This window comes from Amyelois transitella, chromosome 18 (assembly GCF_032362555.1).
Source record: "Amyelois transitella isolate CPQ chromosome 18, ilAmyTran1.1, whole genome shotgun sequence".
NCBI classification, from domain to species: Eukaryota; Metazoa; Arthropoda; class Insecta; order Lepidoptera; family Pyralidae; genus Amyelois; species Amyelois transitella.
The window spans coordinates 7,397,157-7,413,824 of NC_083521.1; the positions used below are offsets into that span (position 1 = coordinate 7,397,157).

The window sequence follows — 16,668 nt, forward strand, 5'->3', positions numbered from 1 at the left end:
AACAATACAGATCCATCTGAACCAACTGCGTTGACTCCAGGTCACTTTCTAGTAGGTGAGCCATTGTTGTCGGTACCTGATTTTAATTTCGAAAGATCAAAAGTAAGCTCTTTAACAAGATGGCAACTAATTCAAAGGATGTTGCAAAGTTTTTGGCAACGCTGGTCAAATGAATATCTCACAACATTAATGCAGAGATATAAATGGACTAAACAAATACCCGCGCCTAAACTCAATGATGTAGTTCTTATTAAAGAGGACAATCTCCCTCCAAGTCAGTGGTTATTAGGTCGAGTAGTCGAAACTCACCCTGGAGCTGACCTTGTAACTCGTGTAGTTTCTATACGCACCAAATCTTCTATTATAAAACGTCCAGTTTCGAAGCTATGTATCTTGCCTGTTACGGATTAGAAATACAAATATGATTCCTACATTGTCACAAATACAAATTAATTATTTTCTTTTGTTCAAGAATGTACGCAATGATAATTCTAATGCTTGCATAATGTATTTTTAGTTTAATTTGTTGTTTATTCATTAAGTGAAATAAGAAGTTATGTTATGTTTATATCTTGATTTTACAGAAAGGTATTACTAATTGTTTTCATTTTAGTTTATTAATTATCAACTAGGTTTAGTTATAATGTTTTGAAATGATTTCAACCATCTATTAAATATTAGTGTATAAACCAATGTTACCAACTTCGAAGTTTCATGGCAGACGTCTTCTAAGGCCATCTTGCAATAGATGTCCTTGGCGGGCGGTATGTTCAAACTTCTATGAATTTCATTTTCAAACATTCAACCTCTTTGTGTTACTATTTGTTTGTTGCTAGCCAAGTGCTGGCCAGTTATAAAAACAATACTTTATTTTTTATTTGATGGAATGCTAGTGAAAAAAATTCGAATTTTTTTGACATCTAAACAAAACAAATTTAATGAGTGCATGTTTTTAAGAATTAAATCCTGTCTTAGTTAATTTTTATCTAACCAATAATTGTGATAATCAGTGCAAATATACCAACATTGAATTTCTTAACCACAAATATCAGTTTCATTTTTCCAGTTCAAACATTTCACCATAAACAATCTTCAATTCACAGAAACCTCAATCTATGATTGTTTAAATATCCGGCTAAAAATGCGTTTTATAAATAAATAGTTTTTTGAATATTTCATAAATTTGGCTTTGACCATAATAACAATAATCTCATTTTATATAGAGCTCTCATTGGAAACACCATCTTTGTTTTTAATCCAAGCTAACCTAGTCAACCCTTCTTAATGGTGATACGACGTTCTATACACAGAATTTAATATTAATTCTTCTAAGGTCCTTTTACATGTTTGCTAGATTTGCGTCAATTAAATTCAAATTACATAATCTTTATATAATAATATAATAAAAAAGTTAAAATTTTCTTTTGCGGCGCCTTCTTAGTAATTTCCTTTTTATTCAAGTTATATACAGCCGTTAAACTAGAAAATTAAAACTAACAAAATAAAATATAGCGGAACTCGAAAAAAAATAAATGTATTCAGTTTTAAAAAGAAAAAAGAAAGAGTTTTGGCGAAACGACATATTAGTAGACCGACATTAGACCCGTCTCGTCTTACGCTCTCCACTTGATTAATGTGTTTGATAACAAGCAAATCGCCCACTCGAGATAACGATGATAGATATCGTGTGTAATCGCCTTTAGGTAGCCAGTCACAAACTCGAAAGACTGCGGTTCGAAATTTAAAAATGAAATATTATTTATTATCGTTTTTGTGAATTTTTCAAATTTTAAAGTAAGATTTGGTTCTATTTTTTATTAGTGATAAATACTACTGAACAAACTATACTGCAACATTTTCGACGTCGCCGTTTACAATTCTAAAACGCAGAAAGGGTGAAGAGATAGGATACCTATCCATTCTACATCATGATACATAGATACTACGTAGATAGTAGTATATAGTCCAATATAAAATTCTGAACTTTGGAAGGAAATAATAACTAACTATTTAATAAATCAACAGGATACACATATTAATAAGTCTTTGCGATCGTAATTTTATGTAGTGAGTTTTATAATTGTCTTATTTTCAATCAAAAATATACGAAGTGTTTATTTTCGCCTTATAAGAAATAAAAATATAATTTGAATTACACATATTCATATAAAATTTAAATGCTTCTTAACAAAACCGAATCCCATTCCACTACAAGTTCTATTCATCATCGTGTCCCAGTAAATAGTTCAGTAATTCAAAAGCAAAGCACAGAATCGGCTAATTAACAATTCGAGACCCGCTCCGTCCCTTTTTGCTTCCAAATAGTCGCCAAACGTTCCGTTACCGAAATAATTAATGGACACTCTGCAAAGTGGGTTTTAAGACGAGGGGGTCGATCGATACGCGGCCGCCTTGTCGGACGAAATTCGTGGACGTTTCTTCTTTCGTTCCTTAGCCTCACACCGCGCGTTCGAACCAATTCCGAAAGACCTCTAACACTTCATTGCGGACCGTTTTGTAACTCTAAAGATGTATAAGCGCGGGGTGTGAAGGAGATCTAGTTGAAACGGTCGAGGTTATATCTTCGTTGCTTGGTGGGTTGGGTCGGGTGGCGTGTGTATGTGTGCTCCTCAACTTTAAGACTGTTAGTGGGGTCGCAATCAGAGCCAGAGGTTTTCATTAGAGATGGTTATCGCGTACGTGTCCTGTTTGATGAGACTGACCGTTTGTTTTGTTCCTGTAGGTTGGCAGGATTGATTAATATTGACGGTATTCCCTATTTGAAAAGTTAAAGTTTTGAGGTCAAGCGTGTGAAGTTTTAATTGAATATAATAATTATTGTGAGCTCAAAGTTGTGATTTGCCTGTAAAAATATATTTTCGCATAAAGTTTACCATTCACATTACCAAAATAAACTAATTAATAAGATTCTTTCTCTTAAATTTTTCAAATAATAATCATTCAATCAGTATTGTTTTCATATTTTAATGAATTAAAATTAATGAAAGTTGGCTTGAAATCTAGTTATGTGAAGTATGTTTCTCGTTTTAATTTTTCTACACGCCTTTGTCCCATCAAAAGTAAATGATACTTAGTAAAGAAAAGTATCGGATAAAGCTCTTAAAATGACGATGTGGATTTCTCTGCATCATATGTTGCTGCATTATACAAGTGAAGATGAGATAATTAAGAGTACAAAGCAAGTGAACAATGTCAAAATTCTCAAAAATATGGTTGTAGTAGTTGCCAAAACACCCATTATTTGATAAATAAAAGTGAGTTCAAACGACTTTTATCACTGCCAGTAAACTTATCACTCATAATACATAAACATCAATCATAAACACAAGATAAAAATAAAAACAAAAGTAAACATGAATAAAGTTTCAATTTTAAACAGAAAAAAAATTTACAATTACAATCACATACTTATTGAAGTTTTATTAAATTAATATTCTAATAAACCTATTTAGAGATTTATATTTTAATGTCTGCAAATATTTCCATTTAAAGTGATGATTACAAATTCATAAATGTTCCTTTTTAAAATAGATGAAAAGCTTACCTATTATCTACTTATTTCATTATTCTCATTTCAAAATTTGATATCGAGTAATTACTACATTTCAACTATTAATCCTCCAGTAATTATTATTTCAAAAACTGCTTCTGTTGGTAAGTTATTCTTTTTTCAAATATTGTCCTCCTTATAATTCATAATTCGAATATTATTATTCTAGTAGCGTACGACTGTTGTGAGCGTAAATAGCCCGCCGTGATCCCGGATCAGCGGGAAATGGAATTATTATACAGACAGACACACTGATTATGTTGCCCACTGTCTGGCTTTTTATTCTAAGCAGCACCCGGTCCATTCTCTTTTTACTTCTTTTTCGGTCTATTAATTTATAATTTAAAAAATAACTGTATAATTTGAGAATATTTTTAAAATGAATTTATAAGTATGATAAAACTTTTGTATTGCTTATATATATACAGACTCCCAAAACTTTGATAAGTGACCGTGCATATCTTTTAGAAAGCAACCGGCTTGACCGAGCAGTGCTCGGTGGACGTCAAAAACACCAAAACAAAAAATAAAACTATAGAACCTTACCCACTTCCGACGTGATAACTGATCGCTCTGATATTTTAACTTTTTCAAACTTGGAGTACCTTCCAATAATTATACTTATTCATGTCAGGATTATAACTATTCGTAATTTTTCACGTCAGTGAGTAATAGATAAGTAAATGATTTCAAATGACATTAGAAAAAATACAATTATCGTTGGCTAGCCATCTTGTATGGAAAATTATTTTGGGTAAAAAAAAGGTGAAAATACAGAAAAACTAATTTTCACAGACATGGTTAAATCGATTTATTATGTATGCGCCTATATTACAAATTTTGTGGAAATCGTTAGAGCCATTTTTGACAACGCAATATACTTATAAACAAATATTGCTCATTTAATATATAGTATAGGATTAGGACAGTGTACCTACTCAATTTAAAAATCAATCCATTTTCCAAGTTCACAACAGAATTTATCTGTGTTAACTAAATTATAATATCCAACATTATCTCCCTTTCTCTAGCTCAAAATAATTGATCACTCCTTAATATAAACAGACTCCCCAAATCATTGAGCAAAACAAGAAGAGTTTCTTAAATTTTACAAAATCCTAAAAAAACACATCGAAAAGTTTACATTTAAATATACTCTACCTCACGTCCGCATGACAAAATAAGAATATATAAAAGGATATGAAATTTACATGAGGCGAGAGGACGACGTCTGAAACTGTAAGGAAAAATAATTTAAGCACATTGCTCCGTCCAGGGTTGCCACTCGCTAAAAATAAATAAAACTCAAAACTTTTATACGATCACTGGTTTATTTTTAATTTTCATGAGATAAAATACTCTTCGGCTATGTATTAAATGAAATACTACATAAAAATCAAATGCAAAATTGGAACGGATTAATCTAAAACATTAGAAATAAAACATCCATTTTGATCATCTTTTGGCCTTAAAATTGAAATGTTGTTGTACACACTAACATAAATAACGTTATTTTATAATTTAAATTTAAATATAATTCAAATGAAACTAATTGTCTGTCTACTCCTTTGATCAAGTAAAGTTGAATTATTACAAAAAATGCGTTGACTTACTGTTATAATCATAACATACAATAACGTTCCACATATTCATTATTTTGCTATTATATATTTATTTAATTATTTAAAAACAAGCACACATAAGAAGAACAAATAAAAAAATAGTTTTTAAATTAATAGTATCCCACATATTTCGTAAAAACATTTACCAATTTAAATAAAAGTCTTCATAAATTGATATATTCTTTAACCCACACCCCTGCAGCTTCTCCCGGTTAAAGTAGCGGAAAAAGATTTGAATAAAATTGTCTTCGTGCGATGTTATTTTAGCGTCTCTCACGGCCATTCAGATGGCGCAACTCGGAAACGAATGAGAATTAATGTTACCCTAAGACAAAAAATCATTTAAATTATTATAAATTTACTTGTGTGATTAGTCATAATAATGTATATGATATGATACCTACATATTATTTTGTATCATATATAATTAATAATTTTAAAGACTTTCAAAAAAATAAAATTGCCTTGATCACACATTTCTTGAAGCATAACATTTTCTCAATATTTACTATAATTAAAAATCATATTTTTACCTAAATTTTATTTTCGTTCGACACGCACTTTCAATTTGTATTTACAAATAAAAACGAAATTTATATTTAATTAATATATTTGTAACTGACAACCTTACCTACTCCTGGTTAAAGTAGCAGAAAAAGATTTAAATAGAGTCTTCGTGCGATGTTATTTTAGCGCCTCCCGCGGCCATTCAGACGGCGCAACTTGGAAACGGATGGAAATTAAAGTAATCGCCTTCTGAATACTTAATGTTTCTGAATACTTAATGTTTCTGAATACTTAATATTATCTTTTATTGCTTTTCGATTAAAGTCTAATTGTTTGATGGCAGATTGGAATTATAAAAAATTGGATTGGGGTGGATTTTTAGGTACAAATTATAAAGGTCTTCGAAACATTGATAATTTATCTTTGAAGCATATTCCCGGTAGCTATAGCTTCCTCAGATATTCAAATATCAATGTTATTATTTTTCAAGACTTTGTTAAATAATTGACCAACGCGCCCTATAAGTACATTAAATTAGTATCTACTTTCTTATATTAACTATCTTTTCCTTAATTTTCATATGTTTTTTTACAATTAATAAGCAGTATTTTATAAGCGGTATTAAATATACCATATGTAGTTTAAACAAAATTTCTTAAAAATATGTAGGCCAAGTAGAACGATCAGAAAACCATAATGTGAACATTTAAAAGGTACAAGTCCTATCAGTCTTTAAGATTTATAAATTGGCAAAACGAATCCTTCTCATATACATATTCCTAGGCAAAACCAAAAAAAAAACAATAACCTAACCCTAACTAACTTCGCGCCGATTCCATCCAAAAGTGCTATAACTTCTAACAGCCGGAGGTGTCATCCCAAATAACGGCCTAACCTCCCCAGAGGCCATTTCTAATAAAGAAATACCGAATCGTGCCGTAGAAACTCCAAGAGTAGCGCGAAATCCTGAGCGGGTGGGTCGAATACAAAACAGCGACCCTGCCGCCCCCCCACACCCTACCCCCACCAGTCTTCATGCCCTTCTTCCTTAATGTGTAACAAAGACACCCCTCTTACGCTTCAATGTATTTGTGTAGTTTTATTCGCGTGTATGTGTGCGTGTAGTTCGGTCAATGTGTGCGATAGTTTCGAATATTTCATATTAAATTTCAGGCCTCTATCAATATGAAGTTGAGCGTTGGGTTATCTTTTGTTAGATATAATGGAGTAATAGAACCGTAGTCGTTAGATTTATGTAATTTATGTTCGGTTGTTCTAGTAGGTATATACTTAGTTAGTCATAAAACGTTTGTAATGATGGCAAAATAACGAAACAAATAAGTGTAGCTATAGAAACGTAAACTAAGGTATCTGTGTTTTTAATCTATTTAAAACATTTCCATTTTCAAACAAAATTAAACCTGTGCAAAGCGTAAAATAAATTCTTATTTCAAATTCTAATCAGCCACTAAAGGTGCCAATTAGAAAAATGGTTTAACGCAAAGTGCTGAACGGCGGGCGCTAATGGCACCAAGAAAAACTAGTGGTGGCGCGGCGCACTTGCGGCGAAAGTGTGAAAACTTCCTACCCGCACCACCCACGTTCTAGCGACTATTTAAATTTAGAATGCATATTTTCACTTTTAAATTCCATTTCTCGGAGCCAATTAAGAGTGGAGTTCCAATTTGAAAATAAAATCTAGAAGCAGACGTTTCTTTGCAGCCAGTCTCGTGTCACTTATACTGTATTAATTATTCATGTTTTCAACCTTAATAAGAGAGACGTTTTTGATATTTTGAATGCTTATGTCTTTTCTAATGCAGAATTTAAAAAAAAAATGCATATATATTTGGGCTTTTTTATTAGACGTGGTGAGCTCTTGCCATTGGTCCAAGTAAGGTGTATGAGGAAAACGAAAATAAGGGTGACCCTGATTAATGTGGCCGGCTTCCGTAGCGGCGACATTATGCTAATAACTCTATTATAAGGACAACGGCCATTTTAATTCATTACCTACAGTCATGTGAGTTATTGTAAACAGCAAAATATATTAAGTGAAATTAAATCAAAACACACAATTAAAATAAAAAGCTACCAGGGAGTCTTGAATATGGTTTAGCATCCATTTTATTTTTCATCTATTTCAATAATCATGTAATAGTTTGTCATAAAATAGTTCTTTTTTCTTTTTTTCATTCAGTTACACTTTATTTTTAACTTTTTTTAGTACTTATAGTAATTAATTCAATAATTGTGCCAAACGTGAAAAAAAGTACTATGAAAAATATACTGTTCTCAACAGCGTTAAATTCAAAATGAGTTAGGTTCTTAACTTTCGAACACTTTTCATTCAAAAACGCACGACAGCCTCCCGCCAAAACCGATAAGTCAATAATGTCAAAAATAGGGTTTTACCCTATTCCGATTCTTTTCAATGGTCCAATGGCGCGAAAAATTGTGTTTTTCGGAAAGCTGCTGATTGCAAAGCGGGAAAATGTATGGCTGTAGGAGTTCTTGGAATAGAAACCGCAGCCGACTCTATCCTAATTGGAACGAATTAGTACAAAGCTTGGGATTGGACGGCGGAACTCCTTTGTTCTATGAATATCTTTCTCATTTTTCTTAGGAAAATAAGATACATACTCACCTAGATATTATAACATAAACAATTATCTAAATTTCATTTCATTTAACATTATCCACGAGGTGTACGTTTTTATTACTGTAGTCACACTGCGAAAGAACAATTTAAAGAAAATACCCAAATGCTTCTTTGAAATCAATTTATTTACATATTATTTATATACCTCCCCAAGAAAATACTCCTTACATGGTTCACAAATTTGATTTGTTGAAAACGATTTGTTTGACCTACTGCTAGGCAGAGGCGTTTACATCGCAGATTTATTTATATGTCTTATTCCAAAAGGACTGGCTGCAAGGTTTTTAATTCACATTAGGTAGTTACTTCATTGTAGTTGTCCTGGTAGCAATGCAATAACAATGCAAAAGCCGCGATGCTTCTGCCTTCCGACTTTATTCTTCCCACATAAGTATTTATTTCCCTTAATTTGTTCCCATTTTTATAATAAGATTATCAAAACATAAACCTTTTCATATAGTTTTATCTTATTAAAAGTAGAACCACCATATATGTACATATACTGGTGGTACCGCCTTGCTAAAAAATCCTTTGTCAGCGCTTACGTAATATATACATAATGTACTTAAATAGAGAAATGTTCATTTCCTATTCTGAAATTTTTCCAGTATAAGGTTTCCAAACAATAACTCGAATTGAAAGTATGAAACTTACAAGGCCATCTAGCGGTGAGAAGTAGAATATTAATAGTTACGCTATCGGACGAGAGATGCTGCTACGATTGTAAGTCAGTTCAACCTCTCGCCGTCGTAGCGCTGCTGTAGAAATTATTAAACGCCATCTATTGTCTAATAGCCATGCAATAATATTTATTTTTTGCTTATTAATAAAACGTTATTTAAAATAAAAGCTACAGATAAAGTTATCGGGAAAAAAAATAAAATTATATTGCGGTTTGTTTGTTGTTGTTGTTGTTGTTGTTGAAGTTTATTTCATAAAACTTTTTTTTACTCTTAGTTACAAAGGATCGGATCAGCTTTACAAATAACATTTATTATTTTAAGTAGTTTTCCTCCTGCACCAAAACCTTCTATAAAAAATTTCCTTTATTTCATCTTGAAGCCGATCAAATCCAGTAAGACCATTCTTTTACATTTAAATTTGTTTCCTTCTACTTAAAATATTATTATTTAAACTTAAATTTTACTCAAAATTTTTAAAATTATTCGTTTATCAACGGCCAGTCTCAATATGGTAATATTGATACACAATAGTTCCACATTATAATGACAAAACCAACGCAGCTGCTGGACCGGTCCAGCTAGAGTGGCCAGAGGGAGAGTTTGTATTGGTTTACTGGCCATTCAAACAGATTTGAATTGGGAATCTCATTTACTATCTTAAATTTCGAACGAGATTTTAAATTTATAATCTTTATCAATTCAAATTGTTTCTTCGATTTTATTTCTTGAAATCGTAGTGGTATATTACAACACGCACAATATCTGTATAACGAAATGGTACCTAATGATGATCTGCAAGAGAAAGTTGTTTACCATTTATATGTTCAAACTAGAATTTAAAGATTGAAGAAGGCGTGCACATACACACATGTTTGTTATCGTAGATTTTTTACTGCAGTTCAGTGTGTATCGCATCGCACCAAAACCTTGGTAACCAAAGTTTAAAAGTTATGTTACGAATTGACAGATACAAGGTCACTGAATGGTTAAAACCCAGCATACATTTACCTAATCTAAGATTTGTATAAATTTGAGAAAATTTTGTAGTAAATTCCTTGTTCGATTATGCTGAAACTTTGTAAAGACGCTGCAAAATCCTAAAGTACTTAACTAAGTTAATCACAAATAAAGGAAAGCTTTGGCAAAAAAAGAAAATCTGCAAACAATTCAAGGAGAACTTTTTCAAAGGCATCATACATACATACATAAAATCACGTCTCTTTCACGGAGGGGTAGGCAGAGACTACCTCTTTCCACTTGCCACGATCTCTGCATACTTCCTTCGCTTCATCCATCCGCTTTCGGGTACTTTTGACCTCGTTCGTCTAGGTCTTCCCACTCCGACCTTTCCAAAGGCATCATAATGTTAAATAATCCTATTATTTTATTAACTTATTAATCCACGTAAGAACTGTTTCTTTTTTGTTATATTCAAAATTAAATTTAGGATATTTTTAATGACTAATATCTGTTCGCTTGCTCGAGCACTAAAGCAAAAAGAAAATCTTATTTTAACAATTTACAAAAATACAAACTCTATCTTAAACGCCAATAAGTAAAAATGATACAAAAATATACGATTCATCAAAGGAACAATACAAAAAACATACATAGCTCTATCAGAAATTCATTTTATCAAACAAAAAAGAATAACTCGCATCCGTATGAAGGGAAACTCTTTTTTTTTTCAATCAACTTTTATCCGATATCTAAATCGAAGTCAACAGATAAAAAAATCCTTACGCAAACAAGTTCTTTTGCCCGCATGTTTATTAATCGCGTATAAAAAACGCATTGTTCGTCCGTACAGTGACACATTGGCGTTTATTCGATGCTCCCAAAAAGACAAACAGACTGACAACGAAGAAAATAAAAAGTCCAACGTTAGTACATCCGCGTCCACGAGGAGTTCTTAAAAACATACGGGATTTACAAAGGGGAAATTATATTTGAAATTTGTATTATTAGTTTTTTTTAATTGTCATTCCCGTTCAAGCAAAAGAAATGCTTCTCCATCTTTTAAGGCTTCACAATTCAGAACAATGAAAAAACCTAATAAATAACCTTAATTTCGAAGTTAATTTTTACGCTCCACTTAACTCTACCAACAAGAGTTAGCTCTTAAATTTAAGAAGAAGAAAAAGTAAATTTCTAATGTAAGTACTACTTACCTATGTAGTTAAATCATAAATATCTTCTACTTAGTTCAAAATTAACGGAATCTGTGTTGGGGATAGATAGAAAAAACAAGATTTTCTTATAAAAGGATGAAGACACTCGCTGACAAAACTCTTATATATACTTGAAATTATTTAATCTTTTTACATTAAAATTATGTGTCTTTTTTTGTGTCTATTTGATTTTAAGTAAGAACTATTGGCGACATTCCGTTATGCATGTGATATGAATTATTTTAAGTTTTGGTTGTATTGTGAAATAAATTTACGTTTAGTTTTTTTACACAAACATTGTATGTCATTATTGTCACAAAATTGTAATAAATATTGACCTGATTCACACTTTTGTTTTCTTAATCCACCTCTTAGATTCATCTACTATTACTACTACTGATACTTTAGGTTATATAAAAAGGAACATAATATATTACTTGTATATTTTAATTTGTTAATCATGCGCAAAAAATATAAAACGTATTTGGACAAACTTTACATTTATTGAGCAAAGTTATGAACTCATGCTAGTTACTCGTAGTCGTTTTTGTAAAAGGCATTAAATTTAAAAAATAAATTACATAGGTATTAGTTATAGTATACTAATTAACTAATTAGTAGTACTAATAACATTCCAGCCTTGTGACTACTGGCTCCATATAGACGTGATATGTGTGTATATACAAATAATTTAAACAAAGTTATATAACTATTGTGATAAACAAATTAGAATATTATAGAACTTACTTTTACTATGGCTCAACAGTGTGTCTTATCAAAAACATTTATTTCTACAACTTGTGAACGCGACAGTACCTGTTGAGCTCGCCTCATATTTTTATTCTACACCGGTTGCGCACTAAAAATGGGATAAATCAAAATAACCGATCAAGGGACAAAGGCTCATTCACTTCATAACCAGTTTTTTCCATCATTTTGGGGTTTAAGAGCGCAGCTTCCGCGGACTTTTGTCACGGGAAGACAAAGTGCGAACCGGTTTGCTTTATTTTCGGTAAATTTGGGTCAGCAACGGACACTGACTGGGTTAGTACGACTCCAGTTTGTGTGAGACACGCATCGGGTTATGGAGATATTTTTAAAGTTCGGTAAGTTTTTAATCTTTTATATTTTTATTGCTAATATATTTTCTCCTATTTTTTCCTCCTGGCTTTCACCATCATCCCCAACGAACAGGCAAACCTTACCCGATTTGGATCGATCATGGTTACACGTCCAGTTTCCTGAATGTGCAGGTTTCATCACGATATTTTCCCTCACCGTAAGAGCATCGGCTAGTATTCAAACTATTATACATTTCTACAAAATTGTCATTGTTACATGGCCGAGGTGGGATTCGAACATGTCCATTTTTAAGCTTACCTAACTTACCGATTCAACCACCGATGCTCAAAATATATCTTTTATCTCCTACTTTCTTTCTACAAATAGTAGGTAGTACCTAGTTACTTAAAATACTTCTAATATTATAAATGCGAAAGTTTGTAAGGATATGGAATGTGTGTGTGTGTTTGTTACTTTTTAAACGTAAACAAATATAATGCTGAACGGATTTTCATGAAACTCTGCAGAAATAAAGCTAAAACACTGAACTAACATTACTATAAGTTACAATTTATAGAAAAATTAACGGCGGGAAACAGCTAGTGTATATCTTTTTCCATGTATTCATTAGAAAGCTCGACTGCAATACTTCGTTGTTACTACTTTTGCCCTTTAATTTCGGTACATTTATTAACCACAAGGCTGAATTTTGAGGCAATAAATATTTAACGGTTAATTAACCCGAAATACTAACCCGATCGTGGTTTGCTTAGGAATGAAAAAAATAACTAGGCTTCGTTTTGTCGAGCGTGACGTGATCAATATAACAAGCTTAGTTTAGACGTGACCTTAGAGTTTTGTATCTGTCTATCGAGAACAATTGTTTTACCTTTCGACTGACGATCAACGGGGTAGAAAGAATTAACTAACTAATTGTTTGTATGGACAAGTTTTATAGCACCTTTGTCAAATCACCGAAAGGAACACAATGCCCTATTCCTTTTCTTCTAATTTTTCGACACTTTTGACATATTTTATCTTTCTTCCTAACGAGATAGATAGAACCTAGCATCAGACGACCCAAAAGCAACGTTTACCTGGATGAATCAACAATGGAATCTAAATACTTACTTACGTCTACACTCAAGTAAATAACCAAAAAACGAATCATACAGCGAGCAATAGCGCAAAAAAAAGAAAACAATACCTCGATATGGCATTCAATCGTACATACAGCCATTCGGGTATCGATTTTAGGATCCCCTTTCTCGTATTATTATTTTTTTACATAACAAAGAAGAAAGCGAGGAGGAGTTTGCTAGAGTGCGCCCCTCGGCTGGCTGTGTGCGTGATACTTGGAGACGATCGGCGAGGCTAGGGGCGATTTGTAGTGGGACCGACCACTCTTGATAATGGTAAATGTTTCAGATTTTGTCACTATTTGAATGTTATTTTCATCTTTAGGTCATATAGCTCAACGTGGCCTTTCAGTTTTGGCGAGACTGTTGCCTCTATCTACCCCGTTAGATGATTATATATGTATCATTCATACTACAAAGAGAAAATTTGTACCAGGCTAGACTTTCAGTGCGGCTAGAATGGAACGCGCGATGCCGTTTTTATCGCGCGATACACTATCGCTATCCCGCTTCGCGTCATAATAAAGGCGAAACAAAAGAATCGTGCGGTAAAAACGGCGTCGCGCGTTCCATGCTATCCCCACTGAAAGTTTAGAACTAGAAGACAATGCTAATAATGCATTATCTCGCATTTTATTTTTAAGTTTCTGTGCAACGTTAATGAAACATGTTGTAGATATTTACGGTTATTTATGGACGAAGCTTGTCTATAGCCATTTGATTAAGCATTTTTATTATAACAAGTTATTTTTATTTAACTTTAAGAATAAAATAATAAAAAATATATACCTAGGTACTAGTTATGATGACCTACATACATATATATAATCACGTCTATATCCCTTATGGGGTATTCAGAGCCTCGAAAAGACTGAGAGACCATGTTCAGCTGTATGGCTTCATGATGGAACTGAGATTCAAATAGTGACTGATTGCTAGCCTATCGCCTGCAATTATTATTATTATTTTGTTGAATTATTGTTAAATGATTTATGGATGACAAAAATAAGTTATTAAAAAAGTAAAGGTACGAGGCAAATAAAATAAAATAAAATAAAGTTTGTTCATTACACAAAATGTCCAATTCAGCGAAAAAAAATATTATTTTCAAATATTACTTAAATGGACTTCAGTGATGTGGCAAAATTGCGAATGGCGATCAGATTTTTTCTTTGCAATTTGTAAAACAATTTTTTTCTTTTCAAAATCCTTATACATAACCAGTAGGTACAAACTACTCGCAGCTACATTCAAAATTAGACTTTAAATCACTGCGGAAAGGGTCTCTAATGCTTGAATTTGAAACTTTATGAAAATAATTTCTGTGTTGACGGTCTGAGCACTACAAATACAAACTTACACATCGATTTCCCGCAGACGAAGTCTTCTCCATCGAGCCGTAAAACGCTCTTAACTCAAAGTGAAATGTTTTCACATCAATTCTCACGCATTTTTCGCTGAAATACTTATTACATTTTTATTTATTGAAGAGACTTGCTACAAATGTGTGAAACTTGAGTAGTTTTGATATTTTTATTTTATTCATAATTTTTGTAACCACATTTATCCAAAATATATCATTTTTACGACAGCGCTATATCAAAAATTATTTTTTCAAATTGTATTTTCTGCTGTTATCAACACACCTTTTAAAGTTAACCTAGAAAAAAAAAAATAACGCAAACTCAATATGGAGCTCAAAAAACATGAACGCTGTAACCATGTCTTAAAAATGCAACTCAAGAAAGAGCTTAGCCCAGTCTGACTTTAAATAGTAAAATAAGATATGTAAAATAAGATGATTTTATATATTATAAAAGCGAACTGAATCTGAAATACTTAATTTATATATCTGCTGTCTTCCTCTGATTTACGAACATAAAAGAAAATAATCTTTCCAATGTCTTTACCTAGTTTTGTGATCATAACCAAGGTAATAGATATATAAACTCTTTATTGCACTATAAGAAAAAGAAAAATAGAAAAAAAAACACAGGTTATGAGGTACAAAGGCGGACTTATCGTTAAAGCAATCTCTTCCAGTAAACCTTAGGGTGGGAGGAAACAAATAATAGAAAGTCGATTGGCGCAGTACGTATAAAATAAAAGCCATAAATATAGCTAAACACAATATAAATACATGTAATGTCATCACACGAATATAAGAATAACGGGTTGTTAGCATTCCCCTAATTATTTCAAGAACATAGACACTAGTCATTACTAGTGTCCATGTAGTATGAAATAAAAAGGAGATCTAGTCATTACTAGATACCCCAATGCCTAAATCCAAACGGACGCGACCGAATATTTTGAACTTCCTTTATAAGATATATTGATTTAAAATACAATTATGTATACCTAAGTATATTATGCCAGTTCAATTATGTTTCTTCCCAAAGGACTCACGACAATATTCGAAAATAATCTTTACTATATCTTTTTTCATGTTACAATGTGAAAGTATCAAAACATATCGCACGCGCTATAAGAAACAAGGGTCCGAAGAAAGCATCTCTAGGTCTCCCCTCCTTACGCACACAACTGGTTGTGTATTTAAAAAAATACACACATACACACACTGAGCTATCAATAGATTCATTAGAAGCTTTTCTTTGATACAGGCAGGCTTTTAGCAAAGCTCTCTACCACTTAACATTTGCGCGTATAAGAAAAAAAAAGTCCAATTTTGAGCTTTATTATTACAGTAGTAAGTGTATGATTTCGTTGTATTTTGAGTAAGGTATATATTTGCGTAGAACTAAATTGCGTCTTTGGTTTTTTCTTTCCCTTTTTACAAGGGCAAGCAACCCTTTTTAGAAATTTCGTTTGATCTACGCACGTCTTGAAAGATATGTATGAAAAGGTCATTTAAATAAAAACTTGAATTATTGAAGGAAATATGATATTTTTATAGAGTAGACAGAGCCGTCAACCTTTTGGAAATGTTATGACCACGTTGAGCTAGTATGGCTCAATGACAGAATTGAGATCCAAAAGTGATAGGTTTCTACTTCCTAGCCCATCGTCTAAAAGAAGCCCAATTTTTTATGCCTTTCCCTTGTGGCACTAACAATTTGCACGAAAAGAGAAGCAACTGGCACATATTATCTTTTTCTACCAGACCAGCATGGAAGCTTTATAATAACTATATCAATCATTATGTAAATAATTTATAAAAAATAAAACTAAACCGAGAAAGGTCGGAGTGGGAAGGCCTAGACGAACGTATCTTGATCAAATTAAGGACG

The 16,668-nt window shown here is 32.1% G+C and overlaps 1 protein-coding gene across 1 annotated transcript in view; it reads left to right on the forward strand.

Moving 5' to 3' along the window:
- Positions 1-16,668, forward strand: part of LOC106143331 (dihydrolipoyllysine-residue succinyltransferase component of 2-oxoglutarate dehydrogenase complex, mitochondrial) — a 39,803-nt gene that overhangs the window by 2,940 nt on the left and 20,195 nt on the right. The window lies entirely within an intron of this gene.